The sequence below is a fragment of the Neofelis nebulosa genome, chromosome 3 (genome assembly GCF_028018385.1).
Source record: "Neofelis nebulosa isolate mNeoNeb1 chromosome 3, mNeoNeb1.pri, whole genome shotgun sequence".
In the NCBI taxonomy this organism is placed as follows: Eukaryota; Metazoa; Chordata; class Mammalia; order Carnivora; family Felidae; genus Neofelis; species Neofelis nebulosa.
This window is the reverse complement of record NC_080784.1, coordinates 71,422,389-71,435,737: the sequence shown is the minus strand read 5'-3', so window position 1 is coordinate 71,435,737 and position 13,349 is coordinate 71,422,389. Positions and strand designations below refer to the sequence as shown.

The following is a 13,349-nucleotide window of genomic DNA, read 5'->3' as shown; positions in this document are numbered from 1 at the left end:
AATGCCCCGACATAGTACAATAGCAGAAAGCTGCTTTCACAGGAGGGAAGATCCAGAATAGGTAAACAGGTGAACAGGAATATAGACCAAACAGGGTGAAATTGCCTAGAGTGGAGTTAACTAGCAAAAGAAAGGTGCCTTCTTGACCCTGAGGTAGCATGCTGTATCTGTCTTATCCCCTAGGCAAGCTAAAATAAGCAGACTGGCACCTTGTGCCTGCCATAAACAACCATCTGCCTGGCACCAGGATTTTGTTTTGAATTGACCCAAACGCCTAACACCGGGTATCTTTGAAACAAACCCCTTTTGTCTCACTCACATGAGTTAATATTCACCCTTTCATTGTCTCTTTATGCATGTCCATCATGCTTATAAGCCTTCTCATCGTAATAAAAATGGAGCAAGGACCCTTACTCGGGACTCTTGTCTCCTCCCGGACATTAGCCTCTCTCACATCTGCTCTCTTGCTGGACAAGAGAGAACTCCAGACTCAAATCTGCGACATTAACTTAAAGAACAAATCAAATAATAAAGGGCAAAAGCTTTAATAAGAACTTTGTGAAAGGATTTCAACCTAATACGGACTCAGAGGTTATGAAATGGCGAAGTTCATGCGGTGGTCTCAGAAGAAAGGGACTTAATTTATTTTAATGTTTATTTATTTATTTGTTTTTGAGGGAGAAAAAGACAGAGTGTGAAGGGGAAGGGCAGAGAGACAGGAAGACACAGAATCTGAACCAGGCTCCAGGCTCGGAGCTATCAGCACAAAGCCCAATGTGGGGCTCAGAGCCACAAACCATGAGATCATGACTTGATCTGAAGTTGGATGCTTCACTGACTGAGCCACCCAGGTGCCCCAGAAGAAAGGAACTCAAGAACTAAGAGACTGAATTTCCATAAATGTTGATTTACAGAAGACTGAGGCATATCCCCTCAGCTGTGAACTTTCATCAAGAATCTCTCCCCATCTCTCTTCAATCCTTCTCCAACTTACCTCTTGGACCTCATTCTTATGTTTCTCCTGTAGCATTTTACCTCTCAGCAAATGGTAATTCCTTAGAATTTCTTGGACAATTCTTAGATCAAAAAGCAAAAGGATCATTGTTGACACCTTCCTTTATCCTACGCTAAACCCAATCATTCAGTAAATGCTATCAATTCCTCCTCTATTTGTATATATAGTTAGTTCTCTATATCTCTGCTATTGTTCAGATCACCGTGTCTTTTATAACTATACTACATTCATCCAATTTTGACCCTATCTCTATCTCATAGATTTCACAGAGAAGACAGAATGATCTTTCAAAAATTAAAATTGAATATGTTACTCTTCTCTTTGAAAGCTGTCAATTTCTTTTTATTTTTCTTAGAATGTAGACCCAAATCTTTGCTTTGATCTATACTATGATTCACCACATTGGTTTTCTTTCTGTTTCTTGATCAAACTCTTTGGCTACCTGAGAGATGTTGGCAAGCCATCTTTTCTGCCTGCAAGTTTTTCCTGGCCTACTCATATTTAATCACGTCCCACAACTGTTTCTTTAATATCATAGAGTAGTTTTGTAACTTTCCAGTACTTACCACAAAGCTTGAGACTTAAGCATCAAAAAATGCTTTCCAATGATAAATGGCATTTATATAACACTTCCTTGTTGCTTATTATGACAAATAAAAATAGGAAATGAATTACTGTGCCTGATTGTTAACCATTTCTATTTGGAGGCTGAAATGGTTACTTTTATATGTGAATTTGACTGGGCCACTGGGTGTCCAGATATTTGATCAATCAGTATTCTGGGTGTTTCTTTGAAGGTGCTTTTGAATGAGATTAACATTTAAATTGGCAGACTGACTAAAGTAGATTGTTCTCTACTCCTCATGATGAGGCCCAATTGGATGGGCCACATCCAATAAGTTGAAAGCCTGAATGGGGCAAAGCATCTGATGTTCTCCTGAATAAAAGATAATCCTTTTCTGCCTGACCCCCTTTAAATGGAGATAGATACTGGTTTCCTTTCCACCTTAATCTCAAACCAAGACAACAGTTCTTAGGTCTTGAGCCTGCCAGCCTTCTAATGGGAACTATGCGATTGACTCCCTGGGTCTCAGGCATTTGGACTTGGACTGGAACTAAACCATTGGCTCTCTTGGATATCCAGTTTGCTTACTTGCCCTGCAGTTCTTGGGACTTGCCCACCTCCATAATCACATGATCCAATTCCTTGTAATTAATCAGTAGATAGTGTAGAGACATACACACACACACACACACACACACACACACACACACACAGATTCTGTTGATTCTGTTTCTCTGGAAAATCCTGACTAACAGAGGCATTGTAAAAATATAGCAAAAGTGAATCTGTGATTCATTAAGAGTGTCTATGAATAGGTAAACCTTAGTCATATGGCATTATTTTAGAATTGGAGTCTTCTCAATTAGCATAATCCATCCCCAAAATGCAGCTGTATTTTTTTGCTGTAGGCTGCATAGTGCCTGGCATAATAGGCTTCTCAACAAATGTAATCTAAGTAAATATTTAAAAAGACTTACTCTATAAAATGCATTATACTTTCTATACATATTTAAGCAGATTGTATAAATAGTTTTGTGCATTATTTAATAAATAGTTGCTCAAATAACTGTTTACCTACACAAGAAAAAAATACCTCCAAATAGAAAACATACATAAAAATAAATTGCAGGTTTAACATAGATTTAAAATCAAAAAGCAAAATTAAAAAAAAATTGTACCAGAAAAAAAAAGGTAAAATGTCTTTTTAACTACATAGATTCAATTTCTTTAAGAAGTCATAAGAAATCTGAAAGGAAAAGATAAATTTACCCAAAATACATTTAAAAAACACAAAAAAAATATACACAAAGGATTTTCTGTAGTTCAGGAATGTTAAAATAGCTGGTATCAGAATAACTTTTTTTGTCAAAAACAATTATTAAAATAGGATAAAATAAAACAAAATTATCTGAAGAAACTGGAAAAATTAAGAAAATATCTAAAAGACACTATCCTTGAGAAAAGAGAAGCACAGCAAGTAAAATCTGTCTAACCTTATCTTCTTTGAGGACATTTTCAGGTTCTTCCTGCAGGAGTCTACACCCCAAGAAGGCTCTGATCTCACTGGGAAGGGAAGGCAGAGGTCAGAGACTTTGTGAGGCAAAGCGGATGAAAAACTAGGGACAAAGTAATGAACATACTGCATAGAGGACTGTGGAAGAAGTCCAAAACTCTGCATACAATTATATCCTATGTCATTTCTGATTCTTAACCAGTCATATCAATAAAAAATACAGCTACATGCAACAACATGGCTGAATCCCACAGACAGAAAGTTAAGTGCAAGAAGCTAGACACTGAATAGTATATACTGTATGATTTCAGTTATGTGAAATTCAAGGACAGAGAAAAGTAATATACAGTGAAACTAACTGAACTTCAATGATGTGGAATGGTATATATCAATATTACTTAGTAAAAAAATGTACAAAGAAAACAAAGCAAATTACCCAAAGAACATGTATAATATGATAGCATTCAGTTAAAACTTAAAAATCTCAAATGAATGCTTTATCAAGCTTATGAATTTATACACATGAAATCTGCAGTTAACATTTGACAAAACTTGACAGAGGATACATTATTTTGTATATTGTTCTGTATGCAAAAAAATGTTGTTGTTGTTTTTTTAACTATAAGGTATATGTGCTTATCTTTAAACACTCTTATCCTGAAAATTATGTCATCAGTTGAAAAGTTGCAGCAATGGGAGCATAACCTCTGGTCAAAAGAACTGTGTGATTTTGATAAGATTATTACTTTAAAAATGAATTTGTCAGAAGGACTGCTTATTTGTTATGTGTGGGTTGGATTTATTACAAAAATATGTATCATCTAAAAAAGTTTGTCTTACAGGTTAAGACATCATTCATATTCTATTTCATACTAGTAATATTTAATAATGAAAACTCTTGAATATTTATAATTTAAGAAAGGATACCATATCCTTATAATAAAACACAGTAATGTCTATGACATAATTTCTTCCTCAAGAACTACATAGTTTAGTAAGAAAAAGGTAACTTTGGCACCATAGTTCTTTGTACTTCCAAATCTGAATTTCCCAATCAACAAAAGAATAAAATAGTTGACCATACAACAATATATGGACACTTAGAAAGTTTTGTGTTTTTAATCTATTTTGGATCCAAACTCAATGACAGGATGTCAGGTCCAGTATATGCCAGTGTTTGCATTTTCAGTGTGCACTATTTGACATATTTTTAAGCCCCAATAGAGATCTTTTCTCAGTCAAAGAAAATACATTTTTTGTTTGTTTGTTTGTTTGTTTGTTTGGACAGAGATAGCACGAGTGGAGAGAGGGGCAGAGAGAGAGAGAGAAAGAGAGAGGGAGGGAGAATTGTAAACACCCTGAATAGCCAGAAGAGGGGCTTGATTCCACAACCCTGGGATCATGACCTGAGCCAAAATCAAGAGTCTCACTCAACAAACTGAGCCATACAGTCACCCCAAGAACATATATATTTGAAAAAATAATAATGGTGGTACGTAAGTGACTCAGTCGGTTAAGTGTCCGACTTCAGCTCAGGCCCCACGTCTGGCTCTGTGCTGACAGCTCAGAGCCTGGAGCCTGCTTCGGATCAGCATTTCTCTCTGCCCCTCCCCCCGCTGACACTATCTCTATCTGTCTTTCAAAAATAAATAATAAAACATTAAAAAAATAATAATGAACTTAAACTATATATACACATATATATACATACATACATATGTATGTATATAGTTTTTATTTATTTACTTTGAGAGAGACAGAGAGAGGGGAGGGACAGCGATAAAAAGAGAGAGAGAACCCCAAGCAGGCTCTGTGCTGTCAGTAGGACTCGAACTCATGAAACTGTGAGGTTATGACCTGAGCTAAAATCAAGAGTTGGTTGCTTAACTGACTCAGCCAGGCACCCCCAGAACTTAACTTATTTAATATATACTTTTATACCTTTAACTTGCTTACCTTGAACAAGTCCATCCAGCAACCAACAAAGCAAAATCCACAATCTCTGACATTTAATAAAAAATTTCCAAGCATGTAAAAATAGATATAAAGCCCCTAATGAAGAGAAAAAAAATGAATGATAACAGAGTCAGAATCTATCTATCTATTGATCTATCAATCTATCTACCTATCTATCAATCTATCTATTGATAGACTGTTTAGAAGATAATGAAGTTAAAAAAGCTATTGTAAACCTACTCCATATGATCAAGAAGGTAGAGGAAAAAGTTAGGATGATAAGGAAAGACATGAAAGATAGTTTTCTTAAGAAGACCCAAGTTGAACACCTAGAGATAAAAAGTACTACATCTAAAATAAAAATATTTGATATGAGATTAACAGAAGATTGGACACCATCAATGAAGACTAGTCAATTTAAAGTAGAAGACTTTTCAAAAATCTCCCTCTCCCATGCACACCCATAGATTTACTGTGGCTCCAAACTTCTCCTACATTAAAACCAATATTCTCAGCATGTTGTCACATATGTAGCACAGAATGGTACATTCCTCACCTATTTCCAAATTTCACCATGCATCCTGGTCTCGATTTCAGCAGGGTTAGCTGCCCTGCCCTTTTTCTGTATTGTCTTAAATTGAATATTTTTCAATTGCACGTAATGTCTCATCTTCCAAAATTTTACTCCCCCATTGTCTCCCATCTTTTCCTAGTTACCTACTTTATTATTTATACTTTTTTTTTTTTAATTTTAAGGCTTTATTTAGATTCTAGTTAGTTAACATATAGCATAGGGACACCTGGGTGGCTCAGTCAGGTAACCATCGGACTGTTGGTCTTGGCTCAGGTCATGATCTTACGGTTCATGAGACTGTGGCCCATATGGGACTCCACACTGACAGTGTGGAGCCTGCCTGGGACTCTCTCTCTCTGTCTCTTTCTGCCTTTCCCCCCTCTCAAAATAAATAAATAAACTTAAAAAACACATATAGTGTAATATTGGTTTTAGGAGTAGAATTTAGTGATTCATCACTTACATAAAATACCCAGTGTTCATCACAAGTGCCCTCCTTAATGCCCATCACGCATTTTGCCCATCCCCCAACCTACCTCCCCTCAAGCAACCCTCAGTTTTCTCTCTTCAGTTAAAAGTCTCTTATGGTTTGCTTTCCTCCTTTTTTTTCTTCCTTCTCCTATTTTTATCTGTTTATTTCTTAAATTCTATGTATAAGTGAAGTCATATGGCATTTGTCTTTCTCTACCCAACTTATTTTGCTTAGCATAATACACTCTAGCTCCATCCAAAATCATTACAAATGGCAAGATTTCTTTTTGATAGCTGAGTAATATTCTTGTGTGTGTGTGTGTGTGTGTGTGTGCGCGCACACACGCGCTTTGTGTGTGTGTGTGTGTGTGTGTGTGTGTGTATACATATATATATTCATCAGTTGAGCATTTGGGCTCTTTCGTAATTTGGCTATTATTGATAGTGCTGCTATAAACTTTGGACTGCATGTGTCCCTTTGAATCAGCATTTTCATATCCTTTAAATAAATACCTAGTTGTCCAATTGCAGGGTCATAGGGTAGTTCTATTTTTAATTTTTTGAGGAAACTCCACACTGTTTTCCAGAGCAGCTGCACCAGTTTGTATTCCCACCAACAGTGCAAGAGGGTTTCCTTTTCTCCACAACTTTAGCAATATTTGTTGTTTGCTGTGTTGTTAATTTTAGCCATTCTGACAAATGTGAGGTGGTATTTCATCATGGTTTTGATTTGTATTTCTCTGATGATGAGTGATGTTGAGCATCTTTTCATGTGCCTGTTAGCCATCTGCATGGCTTAGTTATCTACTTTAAATATTGCCTGCAGCATCATTTCCTTGGAGAATCTCTCCATGATTCCATAGATTAGGTCGTTATCTCGCTGCCACATACTGTCATAGGTCTTGTGTTTATTTTATTTTTAATTTATCACTTAGTTTTAGTTTTACAAGTTTAGTGTCATTATATTTTTTAGTGTACACCTTTTCCACTAGCAAATGGTCATAAGGATAGGAAATAGCTTTTGTTCACCAGTAAATTCCCAACACACTACCTAACACATTAAGTAATTAGTAATTCTTTTTTGAAAAAAAATAATGAGTGGATTTATTGTAAATTGTTTTCATTGGGTTATAATGTGTTTGGTTTATGAAGTCTCTGTTTCATTCAATATAATTATACAGGCACAAATTTCATTAGCATTTAAGCCCCAAATCAATTAGTTTCCTGTATTTGGAATTTCTGTATTTGTATTATTCCTAAGTGATAATGTCTCAGAAATATTAAGTTATTTATCAAGACTGACATATTAAGCTCAAGTACAAAGGGATTAATGTTCTAACTAAATACATACTAAAACATAATAAACAAAATACATTAAAATACAGCAGTATACATATCAAAATGCTAAAAGGTCTTAAATTTTATAAAATTTTAATCTGTGAGAACTTAATACAGATTAACAGTTAAATCATATAAAATCCACTGATACTATATAATACCAAAATGTTTTGTTTCTCATTACTAGTTATATAGCCACACACACACACACACACACACACACACGCACAATTATATAGTTTGAATGACAAAAGTAACCACTTATTCAAATACCCATACTAAAACATGTGAAATAATTTAAGTCTTGATGATAAAATTTAGTGAGGATGCTAGTCTGTACGTACTAATAAAAATTCTCCCCGAAGTATGGGGAGATAATGAAATCACTTACATGAATCAAGGTGCATATTGAGTTTAGGGAATAGGAGTCTCCTCTGAGTAGAAGCATCAGGGTTAGATTTTAAATGACTTTCACATTCTGCAAGTCAAAAATTACTACTAGTACTGCTCCTGCTGCTATACAATGATTTTCTTTACCAGTGAAACCCTTGGGTGCTTGACAGAAAAAAATAAAAACCACACTGGAAAAGAGCATAATCTCATTTCAGGTCTAAAGTGGTTTCCACTAAAAACGATCCATGAAGAAGAGCTCACATTTCAAAATTACAAAATGTATAAAGTTTTACCAGAAAGGAGAGGCAATAGACACAATAAAGAGCAGATTGAGATTCTCCAGAAAACTTCAGAAAATAGTTGGCCATCTGAAAGATATTATACAACGGAATATCCAAAATTATTAAAAGCGTAAAATAAGGAACATAAAACAAGACAAAAAAAATACAAGAAAAGATAACTTAGAGAAAGAACAAAAAACTAATTTCTAAAATTAAAAAGGGAAGTGAGGGGCACCTGGGTGGCTCAGTTGATTAAGGATCCAACTTTGACTCAGGTCATGATCTCATGGTTCATGAGTTCAAGCCCCATGTTGGGCTCCATGCTGACAGCTCAGAACCTGAAGCCTGTTTGTATTCTCTCTCTCTCTCTCTCTCTCTCTCTCTCTCTCTCTCTCTCTCTTTCTCTCAAATAAATAAATAAATAAATAAACTTAAAAATAAAAATAAAAAAAGTAAGCAAGAAATGAATAAAAAAGAAAATTGTGATTGTCTAATAGCATATTTCTGGTAAACACAGAATTAATAAATTCCAAGAAAGAATTGAGTAAATTACATGCCTTCCATGAGACAAACACATAGCTATGAAAATGAGATTTAGAGAATTGAAAGATAAATTAAGAAGGTACTCATATCACTGCAGTCAATCAAGGAAGCAGAACCGATATGAGTTCTATGGAATAAGAAATTTGTTACAATAACTGGACCTTAGACAATTGGGAGAGGAGGCCAAAAACATAATATAAAGTCAGATGACCAAAGAAAAGTCACTATTAAGTGACCTCAAAGAGGAGCTAGTGAAGAAGTGTATGAAAGGCTATTGACTTTGAATCTGGTGGAGGGCTGAAATTGCCATCAGTCAATAGGACGGTAGTTGATGAGAATAACTGGACACAGAGTGGGGGAAAGCAAGGACAAACAGTACCCAAATAGTAATATGTTCAAAGATAATCTGGAACTCAGACAGACTAACTGGAATTCAAGATGAAACACTATATGAAAACAAACTAAAACAGTTTTCTTTGCATCTAACCTCAAAGATACAGGTGACGTGTACAAGAAATAAGTGCTTTTTGCCAAGTACTTAGCCCTGCTAAGGGAGGAGATATGATTAAAAACTGGAGAATCCAAGGGACTGAACATTGTTCCACACCAATGAAATGAGCCAACAAATCAGCAATAATAATGAAGGCGCTTCAGTGGTGCCTGGGACCAGATACAGATCTGGGACTTCACTTCTGCCTTCCAAATTTCATGCAAATTTTTCTTGCAACCAAGGCTAACCTGGAACCATAGAAATGAAAGAATTCTGGGAATGATAGTTCCAGCTTAGCTACATTGACCAAGTATGAATTCATCACAGTCCTCTTCTTTACAAATTGGCATCCATGCATCACTCTTTAGAACACATGTAATTATCAAACAAATACATTATTGTGCTTCCATCTATGCAATAATCCATTTAAAACTGAAAACAGGAGGCCCTTCTGCCATGTGGCAGCCCTGGCAGCCTCTGGCCTGGGGCACCCCGACCCTGCCCAACAGCCTGGCGCTCAACATGCACCGGGTCAAGAACCACTGCCTGCAGGATAGCATAGTAAATCCAACAATACGAAAAGATTTGCAAATGGTACCAAAAGTCGGTTGTCCAATTGAAGGATGCCCCAGAAGCCCTGACAGACCGTTTTCTCAACGTTCTCTTGTAAAACAGCACCTTATGAAAATGCACACCAAAAAGAAGCAAAAGTGTAGTAAGTGCAGCAACTGCTAAGGCACCAAGCGGGACTTGAGAAGGGATGCAAGGACTGTGGCAAGACCTTCCAGTGAACGTGCGGCTGTCCCTATGCCAGCAGGACCGCCTTACAGTCCCTATCTACCAAACTGGCCACGAGATCCCTGCAGAGTACAGGGAGCCACCTAGTAAGAAAAGGAAAATGGAAAACTGCCTGCACAGCCAGAAGCTGTCCAATAAGACTACTGAGTCATTGAGCAGTCAGCCAGCTCCAAGACCAGACACTCAAGAACTAGAAACTTCTTCTTTTGGAGATCTTGCAACTCTAATGCCGGAAAGCAGACTCTTACAACACCTCCAAGATACCCTCAGAAGTTGCTTTTAACCAAGCCCAGGGTGGCTCTGGTTAAACTTCCTGTTCTGTGAAAGGGCAGGCCTATGCAGGCCGACTCCATCTTGTTCTGTGTTCTCCACTTTGAGTGACTATGTCCCCGACATGACCCCTTTTCCGGGAAAATCGCAGAAACCTCAGACCGCACCTCCTCCCCTTGAGTAACCTCCCGCTCACCCGTTCAAACTTCCTGATCAAAACACGCCCAGCGACCTGCCTAACAGGACTCCGACCCTTCTCCAGCCAATCGGCCGAGGCCACGACCCTTCCCCAGCCAATCGGCTGAGGCCACAGCCATTACCTCACCAACTGCCCCTAGACCCCTATAAAACCTTTGTGCTTTTGAAACTCGCTCTCTCCCTGGTATCTCACCGCTGCGTCGGTGCAGGTAGGGGATTGAGCTCGAGCTAGCTCGAATAAAGGCTCTTTTGCTTTTGCATCAGACTCGGCTCCCTAGTGGTCTTTGGGGATCACGAATTCTGGGCATAACATTCTGCAGTTTTCTCCCACACCTGTCTTTGTGCCTATAGCCAACTCCTCGGCCCAGCCCGTAGTGTTGGGTGTGGATCATCAAGGTTCCGCCCCTGGCGCTGTGCACATACTGCCCTTGTGGGTCGGAACCCTGATCGTCAGCCTAGATTCTGAGGCTGGCTGTCTCAAGGAGAGTCTCCCTCTTTCAAAAATTGTAAATCCTATTGCTCTGGAGCCAATTAGTACAGGTGTTCAGGTGAACTTGGGTAAGAGCCGGTCTAATCGTTTACAAGAACTAGGAAACACATGTCAGAAGAATAGCATTTCTTCAGTCAATGTACAGAGGGACCTGTCTTATGCCACACAACACTTCATACCTTCCGCACAGTGGGCCGGCCCCGATTCCTCCGGATCGTCCTGTTCTCAAACGGATTTGACGTTTGGTTCTCAAGTCTCCCTTCCCATTAGTGTTCACACTCAGACATTCTTATCCAGTTCTAAGGTAACCTCTTCCACAGCTGCTCAGACTGATACGTTCACAGATGCCTGTTACCAGTCAGGTGGGATCTCCAGAGAAACTCAGACCAGTGCGATGCAGTGTCGGACAGATGGCCGAGTCCAGATGGACCAAGCTGTAACGTGTGGAGACATTTTTGAGAGTGTCCATTCGTCCTACGTTGTTTCTACAGACAATATCATAAGCAGCAGCTTAGTAGCAGAGACTGTCACTCATGGTTTGTTACCTCAGAACCACCCTAAGACTTTAAATCAAGATACTGAGAAATCTTCACCAATTATAAACTTCAGCGCACAGCACACTATGCTTCTTTCACAGAACATGACAGATAATCAGACCCAGACTATATATTTATTAAGTGATTTAGAAAACATTTTGTCAAGTAACCTGCCTGGTCAGACACTGGACAATCGTAGTCTTTTGTCAGACACGAATACTGGACAAGATACCCAGCTCCCATCTGGCCCAGCCCAGAATCCTGCAATTGATTTTGATATCGAGGAGTTCTTTTCCGCTCATATATCCAAACTCAAACTGAAGAGAGTGAGTTTAACACCATGACCCCTGAACCAGTCTTGGAATTGCTGGACATAGAGACCCAAACTGACGTCTTCCTTGCAGACACCTCTGCCTAGTCCTATAGCTGTAGGGGAAATTCGAGCTTCTTAGGCCTTGAAATGTTTGACATACAAATACAGACAGACCTAAACTTCTTTTTTAGACAGTAGCCCCATCTGCCTCTGGCGAGTATTCTGAAACACTCCCGCTTTTCCATGAGTACGGATTCGTCTGACACAGAGACCCAAACCGAAGGAATTTCCACTGCTAAAAGCATACCTGCTGTAGAGAGTAAAGTTCAATTGAACAGCACAGAAACACAGACCATGAATTCTGGCTTTGAGACCCTTTGAGACTCAAACCGCAATGGGCAACTTTCTTCTGGCCGATTTGGCCTGGAACACGATGGAATCTCGGTTCAGCTCTCTAGAAACCGCAGAACTACACACGGTCTCCAACTTCTAAACGTGAAGTCCGTGCGTGGGTCGGCCTTTACAGTTTCCTTTCGGGTTCAGCGAGCGGAGGGTAGGACAACAGTGTTAACGCCACTGAACGTAGTTAACTGATGCGCTTACTTCGGTCCTTGGAGGTTCTGTGCCTTTCTACTTGTAAACACAAAATTCGTGTATAAAGTGAGTGTATTATAAAGTATAAGATGTTGATCTAAAAATGATTGTTTCTGTGTTGCCTCCGTTTGCCCTCTCACAGTTAGTCTTCCCATCTTAAAAAAAAAAAAAAAAAAAAAAGTGTATCTCACACCTTTAAAACCCATCTGGCAATTAGCTGAAGCCAAGCTTAGCAGGTAGTACGGTGCCGACTTTTCGAATCTGCAAAACATTTCAGTTGAAATGTGACTCGCTTGACTTAAATTGCACCTAAAACGTTTGACGGTGCTGGAGAGAAATTCCTGTTTCCTGATAGTAAATCTAAAGAACTCAGATGCCACGCAGCAGATTCAAGCACGAGTGCTTAGACAGCGTGGGACTCAGGCTGCCTGCAGCTTCATCTGCTTTGACATCACCCTTTTTTTCTGACTTGGGGACAAAGGGAAACTACAGCCAGCTTTAGCTTTTGAGACCATCTTCATGTAATCAATGCTATTCTTCCTCCACACAAACTAGGAGTGGTCCCAACGTAAACGTACAGTACTTTCCTTACAAGACGTGTTTCTGTACAATTACTGCTTCAAGAAGTAGAGGCAAGCACCCAGTGTGAACAGTGATCCTTCTGGTCTAAGCGACCGTCTGTCATCCCAACCGCGGAAACGCTGCGTTGTGGAATCATGCCCAGTTAGCTCATACTGGAATGTGCCCTCTGAACACCCCTGCTGCTCTGCCCAGTAGTGGGGGTGGGGTGGGGATGCTCCAGAGCTGCTTCTCAAAGTGGACCTACAGGCTGGATCTGAGTTTTGTCTAAATGTTAAGGAAAAGAATAATGGAAAGAGAAAAGGACATCCCCGCCCCCCCTAAATTTCCATACTTTGTGTAAGCTTGAATAGGACAAGAGTGCAATCAATTATTCTCAAGTGAATCTTCATCCACCTCTCATCTTTCCTGGAATAAGGAAAGACTTTGGCT

General features: G+C 38.8%; 1 pseudogene; it reads left to right on the top strand.

Moving 5' to 3' along the window:
* Positions 1–9,643: 9,643 nt before the first annotated feature.
* LOC131506113 (ATM interactor-like) lies at positions 9,644–12,237 on the top strand (annotated as a pseudogene).
* The last annotated feature ends 1,112 nt before the right edge of the window (positions 12,238–13,349 follow it).